Source organism: Rhinatrema bivittatum, chromosome 1 (assembly GCF_901001135.1).
Source record: "Rhinatrema bivittatum chromosome 1, aRhiBiv1.1, whole genome shotgun sequence".
Lineage (NCBI taxonomy): Eukaryota > Metazoa > Chordata > Amphibia > Gymnophiona > Rhinatrematidae > Rhinatrema > Rhinatrema bivittatum.
In genome coordinates, this window is record NC_042615.1 from 710,131,532 (window position 1) to 710,154,809 (window position 23,278).

A 23,278-nucleotide genomic window follows, 5' to 3' on the forward strand; every position below is an offset into this window, starting at 1 on the left:
CCCACTCTTCATTGGCGGCCTCTTGACTTTATGGATCCACAGTGTTTATCCCACGCCCCTTTGAAGTCCTTCACAGTTCTGGTCTTCACCACTTCCTCCGGAAGGGCATTCCAGGCATCCACCACCCTCTCCGTGAAGAAATACTTCCTGACATTGGTTCTGAATCTTCTTCCCTGGAGCTTCAAATCGTGACCCCTGGTTCTGCTGATTTTTTTCTTATGGTAAAGGTTTGTTGTTGCCTTTGGATCATTAAAACCTTTCAAGTATCTGAAAGTCTGTATCATATCACCTCTGCTCCTCCTTTCCTCCAGGGTGTACATATTTAGATTCTTCAATCTCTCCTCGTACGTCATGCGATGAAGATCCTCCACCTTCCTGGTCGCCCTTCTCTGTACCGCTTCCATCTTGTCTTTGTCTTTTTGTAGATACGGTCTCCAGAACTGAACACAGTACTCCAGGTGAGGCCTCACCAAGGACCTGTACAAGGGAATAATCACTTCCCTTTTCTTACTCGATATTCCTCTCTCTATGCAGCCCAGCATTCTTCTGGCTTTTGCTATTGCCTTGTCGCATTGTTTCGCAGACTTCATATCATTAGACACTATCACCCCAAGGTCCCTCTCCTGCTCCGTGCACGTCAGCCTTTCCCCCCCCATCGAATACAGTTCATTCGGATTTCCGCTCCCCATATGCATGACTTTGCACTTCTTGGCATTGAATCTCAGCTGCCATATCTTCGACCACTCTTCCAGTTTCCTTAGATCCCGTCTCATTCTCTCCACTCCTTCCGGCGTGTCCACTCTGTTGCAGATCTTAGTGTCATCCGCAAAAAGACAAACCTTACCTTCTATCCCGTCCGCAATGTCGCTCACAAAGATATTGAACAGGACCGGTCCCAACACCGATCCTTGTGGTACACCACTTAAAACCGCTCTCTCTTCAGAGAAGGTTCCGTTTACCATCACACATTGTCTTCTGTCCGTCAACCAATTTGCAATCCAGGTCACCACCTTGTCACTCACTCCCAAGCTTCTCGTTTTATTCACCAGTCTCCTGTGCGGAACCGTATCAAAAGCTTTGCTGAAATCCAAGTATATGACATCGAGCGCTCTTCCTTGGTCCAATTCCTTGGTTACCCAGTCAAAAAAGTCAATCATATTTGTCTGACAGGATCTTCCCCTGGTGAATCCATGTTGCCTCTGGTCCATCAATTCTCCGGAATGAATGGGGAAAGTCATCGGGGCTCCCCTCGGGCTCAGCGTGTGCAACGTGCACGTGTGCACCCTCTTGTGCGCCCCGAGCCCCGATTTTATAACAAACACGCAGCAGGTGTGGATTTCTGTTTTGGAGTTGCTGGATTTTAATTAGACCTCTGAATTACCCTCCTTGGATCAACCATCTGATCCAATTTTGCAGTTTTGCACTTTTTTTCCACTTTTTGGAAATTTTCCCTGTGAGAGTCTTGGTACCTGTTCACAGAAGATTTAGGGAGCCCCTGTGTAAGGTTGAACTAAAGGGTAGAAAAGCTTCTGCTGCTCTCTGTCTCACCTCAAGTGGATAGATCAATCAGTGACCCATTGCAGAGGACTTTCCACATTTGAATTGTTTTCCCTCACTGACTATCTTCTCAGTTTGGGAGATAAGGAAGTATTTCCTCCCTTCCTGACTCTTGTTTTCCCATTTATCTGTAAACATTTATTTGTGTTCCTTTTAGATCTGAGTGCCCTTGATAGCAGGGACCCAGTTTCCAAATCATTGGGAAGAAGAAGTGTCTTTCATCAAGGAAGAGCCTCAGGAGTGGAGATTTCATCAGAGGTAGAGTCCCTCCTCCCTCCAACCCCCAAAATTACTCAGGTGGGCTAGTGCTCCCACCTCAAACCAGAAAACAGAGTAGTTGCAATTGATGGGGGTATTAGAAGATTTGGTTATCAAATCTAGATAATATCCCCCACAATGGGTAGGAGATTTTATAAAATAGAAAAGGCCCATGTCCTCCATGCAGTACAAGAAGTTGTTGGTTGTGCCTTTGATTGGGGCATCTGTACATATGCTAAAGTTACTTAGGACAAGATGTTTGTCGGCTGACATAGTTCACAAAAAGGTTCTAAGAGTTGAAAGAAGGTGTCAACCTAACCAGTTGGGAGGGAATGAGATGGTATATTAAAGCAAGCCATAGAAGATCAGCACCCTGGAATTTCAGGATGAGGCCTACTAGGTCCAATGCCATAAATGTGTTGTAGATGACTACTCAACTCACCTGTGGACTGTGGTTTATAGTGGTAAAACTAATCTGATGGACAGAAATGTGAGAATGTGACAGTATCACCCTCACCCACCAAGATTTCAGTGAAGCAAGGGTAATGCAGTTGGAATTCCTTAATAAGGTCAGCAACAAGGGGAACTTTGTTGTTGGTTGAACATACATTGAGAAGCCTACTTGAAAGAGAGCAACGACCAAAACATGTTTACTTCAAAAGAGAGGGATTTTCTTTTTGTTGAACATCCTAGAATTCCAGTGCTGTATATGCTACCTAACAGGTTGAATTAAAATGAGCATGCATGTGCTCATACATACGCATATCCATGTGTGAAGAAGAATACACTAGAAGTTCTAATTGTCAATGCACTTGTGCACGAGTGTTTTAAAATGCACCACCTTCACATAAGTATGTTTCTAATTTTAAGAGGTTACTCGAGCACAGCTAGCACTCATGTGCCTTCCATTGGACCATGTTGGCATTTATGTGTGTATGTCAGAGAATTTCAAAATATGCTTGCGCAAGGCACATTCCCAGTTTTGCCATTAGTCCTCCAGTTTGTCCAATTAATAACGAAGTCTTTCAGATCTCTCTAGTTCTTCATCTTACATGCCCCTCAGTTGACCCAGAGCCCTCACCCTATTCTATAATCCCTGAAACTCAAGATCTAGAAACTTGATCCTTATCAGGAATGTAGTGGTCCTCTAAAAATAGATGATTAGAGCCAACAGCTATAGAACTAAAGTTTTTTTTAATTTAAATGCTATAAAATAATATAAATATCAAATCCTCTTTAAACAAACGAACTCTATCCAAAGCAGGCCCCCAACAATGGAACTCGTTACCCCCTGAACTCCGACAGGAACAATGCCCGATCACCTTCAAAAAGAGACTCAAAACTTGGCTGTTCAAGCTAGCTTTCAATCTACGCCAATAATCTCCCACTATTCACGTCCTTCCATATTTAGAATGACTCCTTTCAGATTAAACCAATATTGTCACTCCAGTTAGCATTCCTACTTGCAGCTTATCAATCCGCAGTTTGTCTAATCTGATCCTTGTTTAGCTGGTTACATGTCTAGCTATTGTTTAGCCTGTTACACAAAAATATCACACTATTTATTGTTTATGGTTTATGGTGATACCAGTCTCCCAGTTTTAGTTGTTCCTGGTTCAATGTAATATCATTCTTACATGCATGTTAATGTTAAAATGTAAACCGAATTGATTTGTAAGTTTGCTACATGAATTTTGGTATATAAAAATGCTAACTAACTAACTAACTAAATAAATAAATAATAAGGTACCTTATGGAGAGGCAGAGTGTCATGCAAGACAATGGCATAAACTCCCTCGCAAATAATTTTACTGATAACAGAGCTTTATATATAATTTTTACTTGTACATTTTCATCCACAAACTAGGTTACATATTGTCAAAATTTCTGTGATTGGCTTTCTATTATAAACAAATAATCTGAATGACTATTTGGTAATTTGCTCTCCATGCTAATTATCCTCACCGTGTATGGCTCACAATTAGTTGGATTGTCAACTGGCCTTGTGTCTGTTCAAAGTGTTCTATAATCTTAGAGGAAATGTCATCTGGCCTTATTGTGTTCTATAATCTTGTAGCTCAGCATCTTTATCTAATTTACACCATCTGTGTGTCCAAGAAAACAAGTCCAATGCTGAAGCACAAATGCCATGCTTATAATGTTGTTAGTAACAACACTGTGATGCTTGCATGTGACCCACATACACACTGTTTTTAAACTCTTTTAACTATTGTTATATGAGAGAAAATAACACTGAACAAACTGCCAATTGCAAAGGCTTCTTAATGCAATAAAAAATTTTATTATTATAAAATTGTTACATGCTATATTAATATCTGTGTTATAAAACTGTATAGGCTACAAATGGCTTATACAGGAAGCAAAGTATCTAACATATAAATGGCAAGATAATTAATATAAAACACCTTACTGCTATACTCACAGGTTGATCACTCCGGCTTACTGTACTTTGACTGAACCGTGTACTTAATGTAATGTGAGTATAGCAGTAAGGTGTTTTATATTAATTATCTTGCCATTTATATGTTAGATACTTTGCTTCCTGTATAAGCCATTTGTAGCCTATACAGTTTTATAACACAGATATTAATATAGCATGTAACAATTTTATACTAATAAAATGTTTTATTGCATTAAGAAGCCTTTGCAATTGGCAGTTTGTTCAGTGTCATTTTCTCTCATATAACAATAGTTAAAAGAGTTTAAAAACAACACTTATATGGGCATTTTTGCATGAATAATGCTTTAAAAATCGACATGTAAAATCCTTAGGGGTAGATTTTAAAAGGTGCGCGCATGCGTCCATGTACGCACGCTTCCTGGCACGCATACATGTTATAAAATTCCATGGCTATGCATGCATGTGTGGGTGGCGCCTGCAGGGGGGCAAATTTTATAAGATTTTGCACGGCGATGCAATCTGGTCTCCCCGAGTTCCCTCCCAGTCTGCTCTAATTAAGGAGCAGACTAGGAGGGAACTTCTCTACCCCGTTACCCAAACTCCCTCCCTCTTCCCTTCTCCTCCCCATACCCTAAACCTTTTCTCCTACCTTTCCTTTTTTTTTTTGTTTTGTTGCTTACTGCTTCATTGGAGCAGAAGCAACTTATGCATGCTGGCCAACTGCAGGTGTGCGCTTCCCCGGCACAGCAGCAAATGGCTGCTGTACCGGCCGCCTCCAGCCCCGCCCCTCTCTGATAGGTCCCATAAAATAGATCTAATTCCTGTTACTCACTCCCAGGGATAGCAATAGCTTTCTTTAGTCTACCTGTCTCATAATGTGTTATGGACTTTTCTTCCAGGAACTTGTCCAAACCTCTTTTAAATTCCACTATGCTAGTAACCTTGATCCCAACCTCTGGCAGCATATTCCACAGCTTGATAGTGCAGTGAGTGAAAAATTACTTTCTATGATTTGTTTTGAATCTGCTGCTTATTAATTTCGTGGAGTATCCCCTTGTTTTAGTGTTATTTGAAAGAGTAAATAATAGTTCCAGCCAGTTATGAATTTATCATGTCCCTCTCAGCTGTCTGTTTTCCAAGCTGAAGAGTCCTAGCTTGCATAGCCTCTCATCATAGAAGAAATATTCCATCCCCTTTATCATTCTTGTTACCCTCTTCTGCACTTTGTCTGGTATTACTATGTCTTTGCTGAGATGGGGACTACCAGCAATACAAACAATACTCAAGGTGAGGTCACACCATGGCTCGACACACAGGCAATATGATATTTTCAGATCATTCCTAACATTCCATTTACTTTTTAGAACACTGCCATGCACTAAGCAGAAATTTCAATGTACTGTCCACAAGGAGTCCAAGGTTCTATTCCTGGGTGGTGATCCCCAAATGCAGGACTTTGAATAATGTACCTGTCCTTGGGATTCTTTTTCTCTAACTCCATCAGTTTCCACTTTTCCACATTAAATGTCATCTGCCGTTTATTTTCCCAATTTCCTAGTCTCACAAAGTCCTACTGCACTTCCTTGCAATCTGCTGCTGTTTTAACAACTTTGAATAATTTTATATCATCTGTAAATTTGTTCACCACACTCATAGTTCACTTTTCCAGATCATTTATATATAAATTAAACAGTACAGGTCCCAGTACATGGCCGGAGCCATCTTTAAAAATGGCGCCAGCCATCCAGTGCTCCCTCCATGTGACAGGGCGTGGCCAATGGCACGGATACCCTGTCACATGGTAAGGGCAAAGGGCCATCGGCGCCATTTTGATTAGTGGCAGCCGACGGCCCGGGAGCAGGAGATCGCTCCCGGGACCCCCACTGGACCACCAGGTACCTGTAAAATGTTTTTGGGGGGGTCGGGGGAAGCAAAGGGATTAGCTTTAAAGGGTCGGGGTGGGTTTAGGGTTATTTTTGTGTGCCGTTTTTCCCGCCCTCCCCCCAAATGATAAGAGAACCCCCATGATCAATATCGTGGGGTTTTCCTATTGTTTTGGGGGAGCCCCTGATTTCTGACAATTTTGAAAATATCGACGATATTTTCAATCGTCCGAAGCCCAATTCACATCCCTAATCGCTATTGCTTAGCAATCCCACCACAATAACCTCCTGCATCAGGTCATGCGTGCCATTGAGGACTAGATCTGAAGTACCTGCCTCTCTCATCATTTCTGTGATCAGTTGCTCCATAAGCACTCATTTATTACATCGAGTAACTTAAGATCTTTAGCATATCCTGATGAGACATTGAGCCAGTCAATACAGGGGTATTTGTATTGTAATGGCCTATTATTATTGTGTTGCCAAATTTATTTGGATGTTAGTATACACCCACTTCTGAACTCTTACCCATGTATTTCTTTATTTATAAAATTTATAGCCCGCCAATAGACAGATTTCAGACAGATGGCACCATTTTTAACATACTGGATCGCTTGCGGGAGTGACTGGGCATAGCTCCCGCTCTTTTGCAGGCACAATCTGGAAACAGGTTAAATGGGGGATCAGAGTTGGAACTCCTCGATCCAACTCAGGATATGCTTTTGAGCTGAGCTCAACTTGGACCTATGCACTGGTACCAAGTCTGACTTGGGCCCAGGTGTTGGTGCTAGGTCCAATTCAGAGCTTGGCCCCAGCATCAGGCCTGGGCAATTTTTTGGCCCAGGAAAACCCTGCCAAGGACAAGGAGGCTTTTTTTTTAATGGTTCAGGTTTTTGTTTTGTCTTGTTTAATGTTGTTTTCAGTTTGGCTAATGAACCAGAAAGAAAAGAAAATTAAATGAACTGAATAAAAATTAACCCCTCCCCCAAAATTTAAAATGAGTGTAACTGAAAATGTTGTGGCTGCACATGCTTTGCTCAATTCCAAAATAAATGATTCCTTTCAAATTCCTCCTTCTCCCAGCTTTCTCTTCCAGCACTTTGCCTATAGTACCAGAAGCAGAGAAAGGAAGGGAAAACTAACTGAAGCAACTGGTAATGAATGGCACCAAAAGACACTTTCAGAGCCACCTCTCTACCCACATTTTCCCAACTTACAAATACTCCATACCACTATTTAACACAGTAACATAGTAATGACAACAGAAAAAGACCAAATGGTCCATCCAGTGTGCTCATCAAGTTTCTTATGGTAGTAACTGCCGCTCCGTGCAGGTTACCCCCAAGCCTTATGTTAAGGATTGTAAAAACCAGGCAAATCCTTAACAAAATTACTGCTAGCAACATTTTTACAGGGAGAACAGCCGTCTTGATGATTCAGACAATGCTGTTTGAACATGTTTTGCTTTTGTACTTGGCTGTAGAAGCAGTCTTGTGCTTTTTCCCCTAATGATAGCATATCAGTACCTCAGACCGTAACAGCGTTGACTGTTGTCTGAATCCAATTCTGCTTTTTCACCCCGCTGTTGAAGCGAATAGCGATGTTGCAAATGTGTCAAATCTATGAAAGCTAATTGGTTAAGGGTAATAATCCCTTCACAACCCAAAATCCTCATACTTACGCATTCATCTCTTGTCCCCTAACACACAAACACATACACATACATCCTTCACATACAAACCTCCCACACACCTCATACTCACACCCTCACATGCACTACACAATCTCATTCATCTATACTACATTACACCACCAAATACACACTTACACACACACTTACATATACCCGTATATCCCACATACACACATACACACTTACACACACACATATACCCCATTTACACACAAAGACCTACATCGATACACTCAAATAAACACACACTGCCATACACTTCACCCTCAACATACCCTACTTCCACAGAACCTTACATCTCTCTGTACACACAGAAACACACTCTCTATATATGTACCACCACATCACACACTCTCTATACATGTGCCCACATCCACATCCACATCTAGACCCAAAACCCACACAACCTTTCCCACACATTCATTTCTCAGACACTATACCACTCCCATACCCCCACACACATACAACCCCTCATCTCCATACATACACACCTTCACATATGCTCACAATTCAAATAACTCCCTATACTCTAGTCACAGCAACTCCCACATACACTCCGCATAAACAACCCCAACCTTTACAGCCTCACAATCCCATATACTTCATACTCCACACCCCTACAGCACCGTCACACATCTCTCTCACACATTCCCTACTCCCTACATATACACCGCACCCCACCACACACACACTAACCCATACACATATCCTCCAAACACACATTCACCCCATATACACTCCCTCCATAAACATACAAACACACTATCCCCCACTACAACCCATCTCCAAACATGTAAAACCACACAGTCTGCATCTATTCACTCCATACATATTCCCCATAAACAAACATGCACATGTGCCATACACACAGGCACACATATTATATATGCACCCTTCTTCCAAATCTCCCACAAAGCCATACAAACATGTCCCATGTACACAACTACACACACATGGCAGTACACACCACACACCCATACACAACCCCATACACAGGAACCTGAGATCTGCCAACAAAGCCCTCCTAACTATCCCCTCAGTAAAAACTGCAAAACTAATACGTCAAAGAAAGAGCACTATCATTGGCCGGGCCGATACTATGGAACACCATGCCCACAGAGGTAAGATTACAGAGAGATTTCAAGACATTCAAAAAGAGCTTAAAGACATGGTTCTTTAGAGAAGCCTTTTCACAAAGAGAGCGAAAAAGAGAGAAATGCTGAAAGCTGTACACACAAAATCTTTATACAGCACTAGCACACTATATGTATGTACGTCATAGTTTGTTTTCTACACCCTTAATTGAATGTATAAACTAACAGTCTTTATTGTAGTCACAGGTCAGATTAAACAACACTGAACATATAGCCTTTATTATGAAACTATGTTACCGAGCTTATAAGGCACCTCCACTACTAATAGGAACAGATACATGTACAATTTACTATATGTGCCTCTATGTAAACCATTGTGACGGTATAGAAAAGATTTTAAATAAATAAATAACAATAAAATATTGCACTTTTCATATCACTAAAATCATGTTTGCTCAGAAATTAAAAACACATCCTTAATGACAAGGTATTCATATTAATGAACAGTTAACCACAGAAATTGCATGATAAAATTGGTATTTAATATATCATCTTTCAAGTGCAATCTCCTAGCAGCCTTCAGCTCAGAATGAATGTTCTGTGAGATATGGGAAGAGGAAGGGATGTTTAGAATGGAGAGAGCACTAACATCAGAAAAAGCCAACAAGGACACATACTTCATGCTGGAGACAGTCCGAGTAAGTAACCTCTGTTCTGGTCAAATACATTTCTAGTCATAAACCTATTTTCAGAGTCAAAATAGTTCATTTATCTATTTAGTCATTGGTTAGGCCCTGTGTTAAAAACATATACTCTCTCCCATATATATACACTCCTCCCACCCATAAGATTTACCATTTCTCACTCCCACACATGATAATTTCCATACACATACCCCAAAACATCCCCCCCACACACATTTTCAAATACTGCACACCCCATACACATACGTACATACATACAGATACATCCACTGCAACACTAGAGAATTAGAAACAGAAATGATTTATTTTTGTACTGAACAAAATATAAAAATATGTACATATCCCATAGCTGATAAAGCTGACAGAGAAAATAAGATATTTTAAAGGATTTTACTCAAATAACTAAGGAGTTACCTGGTTAAAATCCATGGCTAAAAACTGTCTCTGCCTCCTCAACCTGTGCTGTTGAAGGAGCAGAATCACCAAGTAATACCCCCCTTCAGCATCTTACTCTGACCATGGCGTCAAAAGACACTGAAATAAAAGGGCCCTTGGGTATCAGAACTCCTTATGTGATCATGGGTTATTATCATGGTCAGTAACACAACATTACCAGACATTATGCAACTTTTTTAAAGCAGTTTTTACGACAGACTTTTCACCCTTTACTCAATATTACTTTAAATTTGCTGCACTAAAAGACTTTAATAAATAGGCCATAAAAGCCTCTTGTTCTGTGTCTGATTAAGGGGCCTATTTACTAAACTGCAATGATTTTGTACATGTATTGCATGGTATTTGAACTCAATAATGTGTAGTATTTGCATGAATTAATCCAGGATTTACTAATGAAAAGGGACATGTTCAGCGTTATTCAAATCACTACATAGCATGGTAAATGGCCAAATACCATGCAATCTAGTAAAAATAGCATGCTTGCACACGCTCACTTCCTCAAACATATAAATCGCGGCCTCCTGCTTCAAATCCTTTGTCAGTGCTGTAAAGAGTCAGGTGAGTGCTGGACACAGGTGCTGGAGGATAGGTTTTCAGATAGGAGAGCTTTTTTGGAATATTGAGTAAAGACTCTTTTATTTTTTTGTTTCTCTTATCCATTCTCAGCTTTTTTTTTTTTTTTTTGTGAGTGAAAGAAATGTGGAAGTATTTAATAGTGTTGTATTGTTTGTCTGTCATCTTCTATGTTTAGAGTATGCAAGAGCAGAGAATTTGAGGGTGTAAGTTGTGAGAATGGTAAGTGGCAGGGGAGCAAATGGGCATAATAGGCAAGTGAGTGACATGAGCAGAGAGGATAAACAGGTGGAGGGTAAGGTGAATAGGAAGGATCTGGGATCAAGAACAGATTTAGGATTTTTCTACTTCTAGGCACTTTTGGTGTTTTCACTCCCCCATCTTCTATAAAGATTGTTACAGGATAGCAGAGGGTTGTTCTCTGCTGAATAAACTTATGAAAGGCAGCAAATCTTAGACAGCATGCTGCCCCTGGATGTTAGCTGCCCTAGTAGGCACTAACATAATGGGTGCCTATTGCCAAGTCCAGGCCTGGCTGGGAGCTGGCTAAAGAGGAGGGCCTGTGCGGTAGCTGGGACAGTGACAGCAAGGAGTGCCAGGAGAGGAACAGAATAAGGGAGCAAGGGCATGCTGGGGGAATGGTGAGATGGTAGGGAGTAGACATGCTAATCAAGAAGGATAAGGAAGGGCTTGAGCAGCCAAGAGAGAGTAGACAGTGGGAGAAGAGGCAGCAGACAAAGGAGGTGCAGGGAAAGGGGAAGGAAGGGATAGAAATGGGAAGTGAGATGGAACAACAGACAAGGAGGGACCCTCCCATTACCTCAGCGGAGGTGGCATCCTGGGCGAGAGGCAGCTCTGTGGAGGGTAGGCTTCATATCTGGGCCCACAAATTATCCCATACGGGGAATGAGCTGCTCCTAGAGAGTGTGCTGGCCAATTACAGCATGCTGTTTGCTTGGCAGGCAGTCAAAATGCCCAAAGCACTGACAAGCAAGAGTTGGTGTTCTATTGGCAGCAAGATCAGCAGCCAAGGTGATGCAAAGCAAAATAGTGAGCAGGAGGTACTCTGCTTCAGAGACCTCAAGATTTGGCTGAAAAAAATAATCTGCAAGATCAAAAAGTACCAGAAGGAGGCTAGAGGACAAGTGCCATTCTCCATCACTCTGACGTCTATGGAAGATTTTTTTTAAGGGAGTGCAGGAGTCCTGAAATTGATGGCCTGCCCCAGGATTTAGATACAACAGTGGAAGATGCAGGAAAGCTTTTAGGAGTAGTATTTGGAGGGGTGGAAGAGGGAACGGTGCCTCATATTTATTATATTTCATAAATGTTTTACAAATGTATTTTTAATTGTGAAAAACTTAAGAAATATACATAACAATGGACTGTTTGGGATATTACTGATATGCTCATGTGCTAATTTTTACAGACCCATGCACCAGACCAAGGGCCGGAAGTACAGGTGAGGCCTAGCCTCAGGAAGAGCAGCTCCAGGTATCAATGGAGGAAGAGCCCTCAGGAAGGTAGGAAGAAATCAGAGATTAATAAAGTCATGTTTGACCAGGCAATAAGTGTTCTGATATTATTTGTCCACAAAACATATAATTTATATATGTCCTACCCTCTAGAACAGTGACTCAAGTCTCAGAATCAACAAATTCAATTGAACAAGTAGGGATTAAAATAATAACAAATTACTTTTTATTCAAAAGTACTTTTTCTTTAAAAATATATTATTCAAATATAATGTCTAATAAACTCAAAGAAGATATATATAAAATGGCTTCATATAACATTTAACTGTTCTATTTTATAACTAATTGAATACATTTTTCTTTTCTTTCTAGAAATTCTATGTGGTAAAGCAGAAATCAAATAAACATGTACTGCTAGCAAAAACACTATCAGATATGTAAATTAGTAATCAAGTTCAATGCACTATTCTTTTCTATTACTTTTATTATTATTCAGTCTGGCATCCTAAGAACTGATACTTTGTGTCCAATTTCTTTTCACAGCATCAACCTTCTTGTACAAAGTAGCCCTCTTTGAGGTAAGAACTTTATTTCTTTCTAGTTTGATTTGTTCTTTTCTTTTCCTTCCTCTCTTTTAAAAGTTTTATGTAACTTTGTAACTATGACCTCAGGCCTGGTTATTAAGTGCATACACTTAGTTTCTTTTATGCTTTTTCTTCTCTCTCTCTTTCTTCTGTTCTGTAGTTCTCCTTGGTGGCAGTTCTCTCTCTTTTCCTTCTTCTTCTTCTTCTTCTTCTTCTTCTTTTCTTATTAACCTAATTAACCAAATCAATACAAATCATGTGCTTCTCTTGAGAATAATACTTGGGAATCCTGTGGCACACCTTTACAGATTCTTCCGTAAATTATTCTTGGGCATGCTGCTTATCTTGGACTGTTTCCTCTTTAGCTGTTGTCAGCTAACACTGCATTAATCTTATACTCAGAGAGGTTTCTTTAAAACACGTCTTTAGCTGCTCATTTCTTTTTAACAGCACTTATCATGTGCACCACATACAATACTCTCAATAAAAGACTCTACTATACTATAATAAGCCTCTCTAAATTCTGCGCAGCAGCTAATAAACTCATTATAATTTAACCTTTTCTGGAAACACTGAATAAAATAGCCTCACACACATCACACATTCATTTTCTAACATTATACTGACTGTTCTTTCTCTTTTTAGTGCTTTTGTAATTTTTTTTAAGGCCTGTGAGCAGAGCACTGTGACAGTAGGTCTGCTCAGTTCAACATCGGGTCTCTCCCGCTTGCATTCCATAACTGTCTTTTGCTTACATGGGGATGTGGTATTCCTGCTCTTGTTGATGTCATTGTGGGAAATAGTACCAGCTATCTGACAGATGTATTAAATGATTACTCTTGTGTTCCTTCCCTGCCTTCTTAATCTATATTTTGGCTGGAGGTATTTTTAATATGCTTGAAAATCTTTACAAACATTTTTGCTTTGTGCTGGGTCCCTTCGCTGCGACTGGGGTTTGTATAGATGTGCCAGCTCCCTTACTGGCTGTCAGGAAAGCTGTTGCTAAGGTGTCATGTTTACAGCTTACATCCTCGATGCAGTTGTCATGAAGGTGCTACTTCCACAGCGAAGCTTTGGATTGTGCTAATCCAATTAGGGGTGTTCAGAAGGTACCAACACGATTAAAACTTTAATTATGTATTGTAACACTGTTCTAAAAATTCTTTCATTTACTTAAAAAATATTCCTTATAATTATCCCTGTCAGCCTCTGTCAGCATTTATTCTCTGCTACCCTCTTAGCTCATTCTGCCAGTGACACTATTTATTTCTTTTAAAGTTATCACTTCTTCAGCCTGACCTGTATTTGGACAGAAGTCCTCAGGTGAACACTACTCCAATTTCCTAAGTTTTGAGTGTTTTTTTTTTTGTTTGTTTGTTTTTTTGGGGGGGAGGGTATCCTTTAAAAACCTACTGGTTCCAGTGGGATCATTACAATTTTAAAACTGGCCCAGGAACAAACTGAGGAAGTGGGGCTGGTCTTGTGGCCAGGGTCCTTTCACCTGTCCACCACCTTCCTTTCCTTAAAATATTGTTTATTTTTCTTTATTTTTAATTAAATAGATAGGCTTCACCCCCCCCCCCCCCCCCCCTGTTTTGGGCATATCACAGCAGCAGTAAGGGATGGCAGCAGCAGAGACTCTATTAGTTGTCCTCTCCCCTTATTTTCCATTCCTCTTGTGGCTTTTCTTCTTTGTTCAGCCTCTCTACCTCACCGCTCCTGTCTCACACCACTGAGCCTCTGGCCGTCTCTTGTAGTTCTGCAGGGAGCTGTCACTGGCCCCTGTGCTGCTACTGTCTTGTAAATAGGCTGCCCAAAGTTAAAAGAGACAAGAAGGATACCTGAGTCCCAGGTCTGGCAAGGCAGGAGTGGTCCGACTGGTGAATGGTGGGAGAGGTTGGTGTAAGTTTTTCCCAGATGGGAGAGGTTGGAGTAAGTTTTTCCCAGAGCAATGAAGTCATTGCAACAAGCATCCCAGAAAGCGAGTTTAGAATCCAGAAAACCCTGTTTTTAGATGTAGTGCTGTCCCTCCCCCCCTCCCAAAGCCTAGTAAAAGTATCAAGAACATAAGAAAAGAGAAGGAATGGTAAAAAGAACAATAGAGCATGACTGGTGAAGTATGTATGAGTGTGTTTAGAGCAAAGGTTTCTGTAAAGCTAAGGGGCACAATAGAACAGACTTATTGATAAAGTTAATGCTGCACCCACATGATTCTGAGCAGCTTAGTTTAACGGGTGTAAGATTGGATCATATGTCTGAAAGAAAACTCACCCACAATGAGCAAAGAAACAATTGTTGAAGGGACAAATGAACTGTCAAGGCACAAATCTCTTAGCCCTGCAAAAGAGGTTTAATTAATGATTAACATGTAAATAAAAGCTGACCAGAAACAAAAGAAAGTGACGATAACGTTCATCACATTCACATCCCTTCATGACAAACAAAATTGCCAAATTGAAATTTGAGGCAACAGAGAAGGGATGTACCTGTCTATTGGGCCGATTCAGTAAAGTCTGCGGAAGAGTGGACGAACGCCCACTCTCCCGGCGCGCCACAGGCCACTCGCCTGTGCACACGATTCTGTATTTAAATTAGGTGGTGCGGTAAAAATGGGCAAAAGGAGGCACTAGGGACACTAGCACGTCCCTAGCACCTCCTTTTGACCCGGAGTGGCGGCTGTCAGCGGGTTTGACAGCCGACCTACCTCTACCTACCTCTACCTCACCGCTCCTGTCTCACACCACTGAGCCTCTGGCCTCTGGCAGTCTCTTGTAGTTCTGCAGGGAGCTGTCACTGGCCCCTGTGCTGCTACTGTCTTGTAAATAGGCTGCCCAAAGTTAAAAGAAACAAGAAGGATACCTGAGTCCCAGGTCTGGCAAGGCAGGAGTGGTCCGACTGGTGAATGGTGGGAGAGGTTTGTCAGCGGGTTTGACAGCCGACGCTCAATTTTGTCGGCGTCGGTTCTCGAGCCCGCTGACAGCCACGGGCTCGGAAACTGGACGCCGGCAAAATTGAGCGTCTGGTTTTCGGCCCGACAGCCACTGGCCCATTTTAATTTTTTTTTTTTTACTTTTTTTTTACTCTTCGGGACCTCCGACTTAATATTGCCAAGATATTAAGTCGGAGGGTGCACAGAAAAGCAGTTTTTACTGCTTTTCTGTGCACTTTCCCGATGCTGGCAGAAACCGCCTACCCAAAGGTAGGCGCTAGTTTCTTAAAGTAAAATGTGCGGCTTGGCTGCACATGTTACTTTCTGTATCGCGCGGGCATACCTAATAGGGCCATCAACATGCATTTACATGTTGAGGGCTCTATTAGGTGCCGCGGTTGGACGCGAGTTTTCCGCCCCTTACTGAATAAGGGGTATGGAAAAATGCACATCCAAGGGCAGGTTAACAGTGCGCTCCATTGGCCTGTATGTGAAGTGGAATCAATAAGTAACAAAGTAATAAAACCTCTGTAAGTTATAAGTGAAGCAAGGTTTCAGTGCTCAACGTATGATGGTGTGAATGAATACAGATTCTGTTCCTTCTCACAGAATAGGGTGCATTGATTATTAATTTTTTTATAAAGCTCGTTAACACAGTTCACTATGCCATCGAACCATACACCTAGGGAACTTACCAGATAACTAGTCTGTGGAAGAAGCTCGGTATAGGGAGGTAGCCTCTCTTTTTGGTTTTCTATAAGCAAGGCTAGTAGGAAGAAGATTGGAAGAGCCAGAAGAAACAGACAAGAAGAACAGTGGAGCCTACAGAGATTTTCAACCTACCTTGCAACAGTCTGAGGAAGCTTAAAGCTATGTAACTACTGAACATACCAACATAGCCAGATCAGAGCTTAAAGTATACAAAAGTCAAATATACAGGAAGAAACAAAAGAAACAAAAAATAGCATAAAGAAAAAGAAGGAAACTCACATAATCTATAATTCAAGAAAGAGATCTAGGCATCATAGTGGATAACACATTGAAATTGTCAGTTCAGTGAGCTGCGGCAGTCAAAAAAGCAAACAGAATGTTGGGAAATATTAGAAAGGGAATGGTGAATAAAACAGAAAATGTCATAATGTCTCTGTATCGCTGCATGGTGAGACCGCACCTTGAATACTGTGTACAATTCTGGTTGCCACATCTCAAAAAAGATATACCATATTTTTCGCTCCATAAGACGCACCTAGGATTCAGAGGGGGAAAATAAAAAAAAAAAAAAATTTGTGCTAAACCGGCTCTGTACCGGGCGTCTGTGCGTCTTATGGAGCAAATTAGCGGAGTGCATAACTTTTTTTTCTATTTTGTTTTCGGGTCTGGGGAGGGCCATTTCGGTCCACTCCCCAGATCAAAAAACTTTTATCTTTCTCTGGGAAACCCCCCCCCCAAAAAAAAAGAACCATTCCAACCCTTTAAATTAATTAACAACCCCCACCCTCCTGACCCACCTCCAAGACCTGCCAACTTAATTTACTACAACCCTCCTCCCTCCTGACCCCCCCCCCCCCCCAAGACCTGCCAAATGTCCCTGGTGGTTCAGCAGGGGTCCAGGAGCGATCTCCTGGGCTTGCGCCGTCGGCTGCCAGTAATCAAAATGGCGCCGACAGCCCTTTGCCCTTACTATGTCACTGGGGCCGACCAATGGCAGCGGTAGTCCCTGTGACATAGTAAGGGCAAAGGGCTATCACCGCTATTTTAATTACTGGCAGCCGACGGCCCTTTGCCCTTACTATGTCACTGGGACTACCGCTGCCATTGGTCGGCCCCAGTGACATAGTAAGGGCAAAGGGCCATCGGTGCCATTTTGATTACCGGCAGCCGACGGCCCTTTGCCCTTACTATGTCACTGGGGTCGACCAATGGCAGCGGTAGTCCCTGTGACATAGTAAGGGCAAAGGGCCGTCGCCACCATTTTAATTACTGGCAGCTGACGGCCCTTTGCCCTTACTATGTCACAGGGACTACCGCTGCCATTGGTCGGCCCTAGTGACATAGTAAGGGCAAAGGGCCGTCGGCGCCATTTTGATTACTGGCAGCCAACGGCCCAAGCCCAGGAGATCGCTCCCGGACCGCTCCTGGACCCCCGCTGGACCACCAGGGACTTTTGGCAGGTCGGGGGGGGGGGGTCAGGAGGGTGGGGGGTTGTAGTAAATTAAGTTGTCAGGTCTTGGGGGTGTCAGGAGGGTGGGGGGGATTTGTTAGATTTTTAGTTGTTTTTTTTTTATATTCGCTCCATAAGACGCACATACATTTTCCCCCCACTTTGGGGGGGGAAAAAGTGTGTCTTATGGAGCGAAAAATACGGTAATTGTGATGGAGAAGGTACAGAGAAGGGCTACCAAAATGATAAGGGGAATGGAACAGCTCCCCTATGAAGAAAGACTAAAGAGGTTAGGACTTTTCAGCTTGGAGACAGCTGAGGGGGGATATGATAGAGGTGTTTAAAATCATGAGAGGTCTAGAATGGGTAGATGTGAATAGGTTATTTACTCTTTCAGATAATAGAAAGACTAGGGGGGCATGACATGAAGTTAGCATGTGGCACATTTAAAACTAATTGAGTTCTTTTTTACTCAATGTACAATTAAACTCTGGAATTTGTTGCCAGAGAATGTGGTTAGTGCAGTTAATATAGCTGTGTTTAAAAAAAGATTGGATAAGTTCTTGGAGGAGAAGTCCATTACCTGCTATTAATTAAGTTGACTTAGAAAATAGCCACTGCTATTACTAGCAACGGTAACATGGAATAGACTTAGTTTTTGGGTACTTGCCAGGGTCTTATGGCCTGGAATGGCAACTGTTGGAAACAGGATGCTGGGCTTGATGGACCCTTGGTCTGACCCAGTATGGCATGTTCTTATGTTCTTAGAAAGAAGAGAACAGAAAGGAAACACACTAACATAAAACATAAAAAAATTCATATATTTAACTGATCAAGTACATAACAAAGCTTTTGTTGACTTGAAAGACATAAAAAGTGTTATGTACTGTGTGTCTTGAACTAGTTGTGGGTCCTTGGGTCATGGCAAGTGGAAGACTCTGCCCACAGGGAGGAGCCCTATAGACCCTTACCACAACAGGCAAGGTCTCAGCAGTGATGGACAACAGAGGAAATAACTTTATTATATAGCAATGTAGATCCGAAGAGTGAAGCAAAAGAGTCATTACTGTAGCTGGTCAGTCTAGTAGTAATCCGCAGCGTGGAGTGGTCCGGTGAATACCTTCTCTAGGCTTAACTTGCGCTGGCAATCCCAGTAGTGGTCCACAGCGCGGGTAGGCTGGAAGCCGCTGATATAGTTTCACAAGACAAGAGGGATCCCGAGGGTAACCCGAGAATCCGTGCCATGAAGGTTGTGTACTCACACCGGTATTGTAGAAGCAGATGGAGAATAGGCACCGAGGATGACTGGAACAGGAACAGCCAGAGTCATCTGAGAATGATGCAGGAACTCACTGAAATAGAGAGAGACAGAGAATGACTCTCCGGGGAGCGGATAGCCCTGAGTGCGGCAAGACCCCCGAGGAGCGGGTACCTAGGTCACCCAGACGTCAGTGAGGTGAAGTCCCAGAGAGGTGTAACTAGCAGGACGAGATTCCTTGCTAATTCATCTTCCAAGAAGTCAGCTAGGTTTAAGTATGGTAGGCAGATGACGTCATGTGGTGGGGACGCCCCCGAGGTTCCCACCAATCAAAGGCAGAATAGTATGCACTTTTTTGGTATATGGTGCCAAAGCTCACACTAATCCTCTACACATGTAAACTTTCTAGGGCAAGTGCCAAAAGCTGGAAATTTGCTGAATAGTAATACACATTTTGCTAAACAGTACTCACTCATTTTTGTACAAGAGATGCTGGTTATAGCTGTAAGCAATGCTATTCATGCCCTTGTCTGCACCAAGTACAGTAGCAGAAATTTGGCACAACAAGGCACACCCAAGAACCAGTGCAGTCATAGAGCATACATTTGGTGTTTTAAAAACAGGTTCCACTGCCTTGACTGCTCTGGAGGAGCACTGCAATATCCACCAGAGAAAGTAGCAGATTTCATTGTGGTGTGCTGCATGCTTCACAATATTACCCACCAGCATGACATTTATCAATACATGAATTCAGACCAGAGCCCAAAATGTTTGCACCTGCCTCAGACAGAGATAGCATGCCAAGGGGGAATGAGCTCCATTGCAAGGTCATTGCAGATTACTTTGGAGCTACATTTGTACAACGTTGGAGGTGGGATAGTTTGATCGAGTGGTGTGTAAAGTAGGATTCTCACTTATACATTTTTTCTTCTCAGATTGGGCCCACTCCCAGTAACATGAATACCAGCAAAAGAATGCACTGCTTTTAATATTTTAAAGGTGCCCAGTTTTAAAAATGTTTTAGAAAATGTTCCAATGTGCCTGGTTTTGGAAATTTTTAAAACATATTTTCCCATTTTAAATGAATTTTAATAAAGTAACATTTTTTAATGAAAGCCTAATTCTTCATTGGTCTCATTCTTCATCGGTGTGAATGCTGGGTCTGTAACATCTGTGAAACACAGGCCCTGCATCCTTGGTCCATAGACTTCCACATTGGTGTGGAAGTCTCTGGACCAAAGATATTGGGCATGGCTTGGGTGTTTCACAGTTGTCACTGGCCCAGCACCTTTGGTCCACAGACTTTCTTGGTCCTGAGATTTGCAAGACTGGTTTTATAGACTGGTCATGCAAATCTCTGGACCAGTGATGCAGGCCTGGACCAATTGTGACAGGACCTACATGCTTGGTCCAGAGATTTACAAGACCAGTCTTGCAAATCTCTGGACCAAGACCTCCTCTTATTAGGCCCTAAAGAAAAGAAAACATAAGACGTACAATTTTCAGATTGTTTACTTGATTTCAAAAGCAATTGCACAAGTAAATATTTAGGATTTACTTCAAATTGATTGCATGAAATGCAAGATTGCATATGCAGCAAAAGTCCACAAACTCCATCAACAGGTCCATAAACTGGAAAAATATTTGACTGACCCATACTGACAACCTAACAGGGCAGACAAAGCATCCCTCTTCTGAAGAAAGTGTTGTAAATGATCTACCATCTCATGGACAGCTATTCTTTTATTTATTTAAACAATTTTATATACCATTTTTTTTACTGGGAAGTACTCAGAATGGTTTACAGTGCATACATACATAATAAAAAGAGAAAAAATTGACTCACATATCACATATGCATGTTAAAAGAATAGCCAGCCACCGGTCATAAAAGAGAACTGAGAAAGTTATTGGTGGTCCGGCATGGCAGTTGTTTGTGGGATAGTAATTGGTGGTCTGGTGTGAGGCCAGTATGAGTCCAGATAGAGTTAACAGTGGTCCAACGTAGAGTCAGGTCCAGAAAAATTCATGGTGGGAGACAGCATGGTGGTAAATTGCCTCAAGGATACTGCTCATGTTCACCTCTGTCTCTGCATAGAGGACTGCTGCATTCTGTGGCTTCTGAGGAGGATGTGCTTACCTCCTAAGGGAACATGAACCCAGTCAGACCATTCAGTGTCTTACAAAGTAGAGTCAAGTTCACATAGGATGCCAGCAATGTCATCAGAAGAAGCTCAAATGCGATCCAATATCACATTGGCTGCAACTGTGCTTTCCCTTGCTGGCATCTAAGCACATCCAGTGCATTTCTTTTCAAATCTGCTCTATTTCTGCTTGTAGTTTCCTCCATCCAGTCACCATACAGGACTCCATGAGTTCCTGCCTCGCAATTAGTTCCTCCACAAGCTGGTCTACCATCACATCCATGGAGGAGGGTGATGTTTCTATCGGTGGAACAATGCCTTCATCCAGAGGTGCTCTACTGGACATAGCATTGCCTAAAGACTCACCACCCACACAGATGCCATTTGTCACTGGTACATCCAGGATTTCAGGCAATGATATGTCTGACCACATGAGGTGGAGCTTGACCACCTGAATGTCCTCTTGCATGTTTGCCTGTGTCTCACTTTTCAACTGCAAACTTATGATTGATTTTTTCTGTTCTCATAGATGCATACTGGGCCTGGCTCCTTTCAGCCATGACAGGCCCCTCTGCAGCAGACCCCTCTGTCTCCATTGTTCAATGACCCTTCCTTCCACAGAATCTGAATCCATGCTCCCAGTATGGACACCAGTCACACAGTACCACTGCAGTGTCTCCCAGACCAGATCTTCTGTCAAAATTAGCTGCACTTCATCTGGTGGGCCTTTTCCAGTCTGATGCAAGGATCACTCAATCTGTGCCACGTTGTCCTTAACCCCTGTCCTTATGTCCCGTCAAAAGTGCTTAAGCAGGTCCACTGTCCTGGTGGCCACCAACAGGCTGCTGACATCTTATGCGATGCTCTCCCAGATCTTTTTCTTCACCTTAGTTGATGTCTTCTGACCAAGGAATTCACTAGAAGGTCCTTCTGTTCTTCTGAAAATCCCACATTAAGTTGCCTTTGTTTTTGCTCCAGCTGTTAGATGCCGGTTCCTACCTGTTCATCACTATGAGTGGTGTTTGTCCCTATCTTCCTGGGCACTACTCCCCCACTTCCAGCTCCCACCCCCCTCCCCCTCTTCTTGTTCTGGAACCTCCACCTGCCTTCTTTTCCTCTCCTCACTAGCTGCACTCTCTACCTCATGTATATACCCTCACCTCCCTCCCTCTCCCACGTATTCCCTTCCTGGCTACACTCAACCGGATGGATGCACCACACTCCTTATATCCACTTCATGCCCTCTTACTTACCTGCCAATCTCATCCTCTCCCCCCACTCACACCCCCTCTGTCATGCTCCATTCTCCCCATAGCCATGAACACCCATGACAATCTTTCAGGAGGCTAAACAAGCAGACAAAAACAGACAAACAATTGCAGACCAACAAGAAGATGCAATCAAAAGATTCACTCGCTCAAGAACACAGACAAGAAGGCAAAAGGGAAGGACTACAGCAAGGGGAAAACAAGCAGTAAAAAATACACCACTCAGTAATCGCAAAAGAATATCTCCAACCAACTCCTAACAACACCCAGTACATGGTCCTGGAAGGAGCTGCCTTTTATTCTCCTGCAAGGATGAGTGTCCAAGAATATTTGATGGATATTTATGAACCACCAATCACACCACCAATTGGCTCACATCACTTTTACCAGCCAGTAAGGAATTCTGCAGCATTTTTAAAATTAGCAGCTTTTTAACACTGCTTTTTCCCGTGGTTTTCTGCATCAGGGCTTTAACACTGGTTTTGATGAAGTTTTTTAACCTAGCGCGGATTTTTTATGCGGGATTTATTTGCATTCAGTTAATTACAACATTGAGTGGAGCCACTAGTTTTACTTTTTATCATGCGTAGTATTAAAAATCATTGCTAATTTTTTTTTTTTTTTTACATTGGCCCCAATACCAGAATCTGTTTCAGTGTTTTGATGACCTCAATCTACATCACATCATCAGATGTTCCTGCCAGTGCTGCCATTCCAGCATCAGCTTTCCTATACTCTTTCTGCTCCAGGATTACAGCTTCCTGCCTTTTTCTGAGTAGAATTCCTCAACATGTTCTCTCATTAAGTACTCTCTGCTCA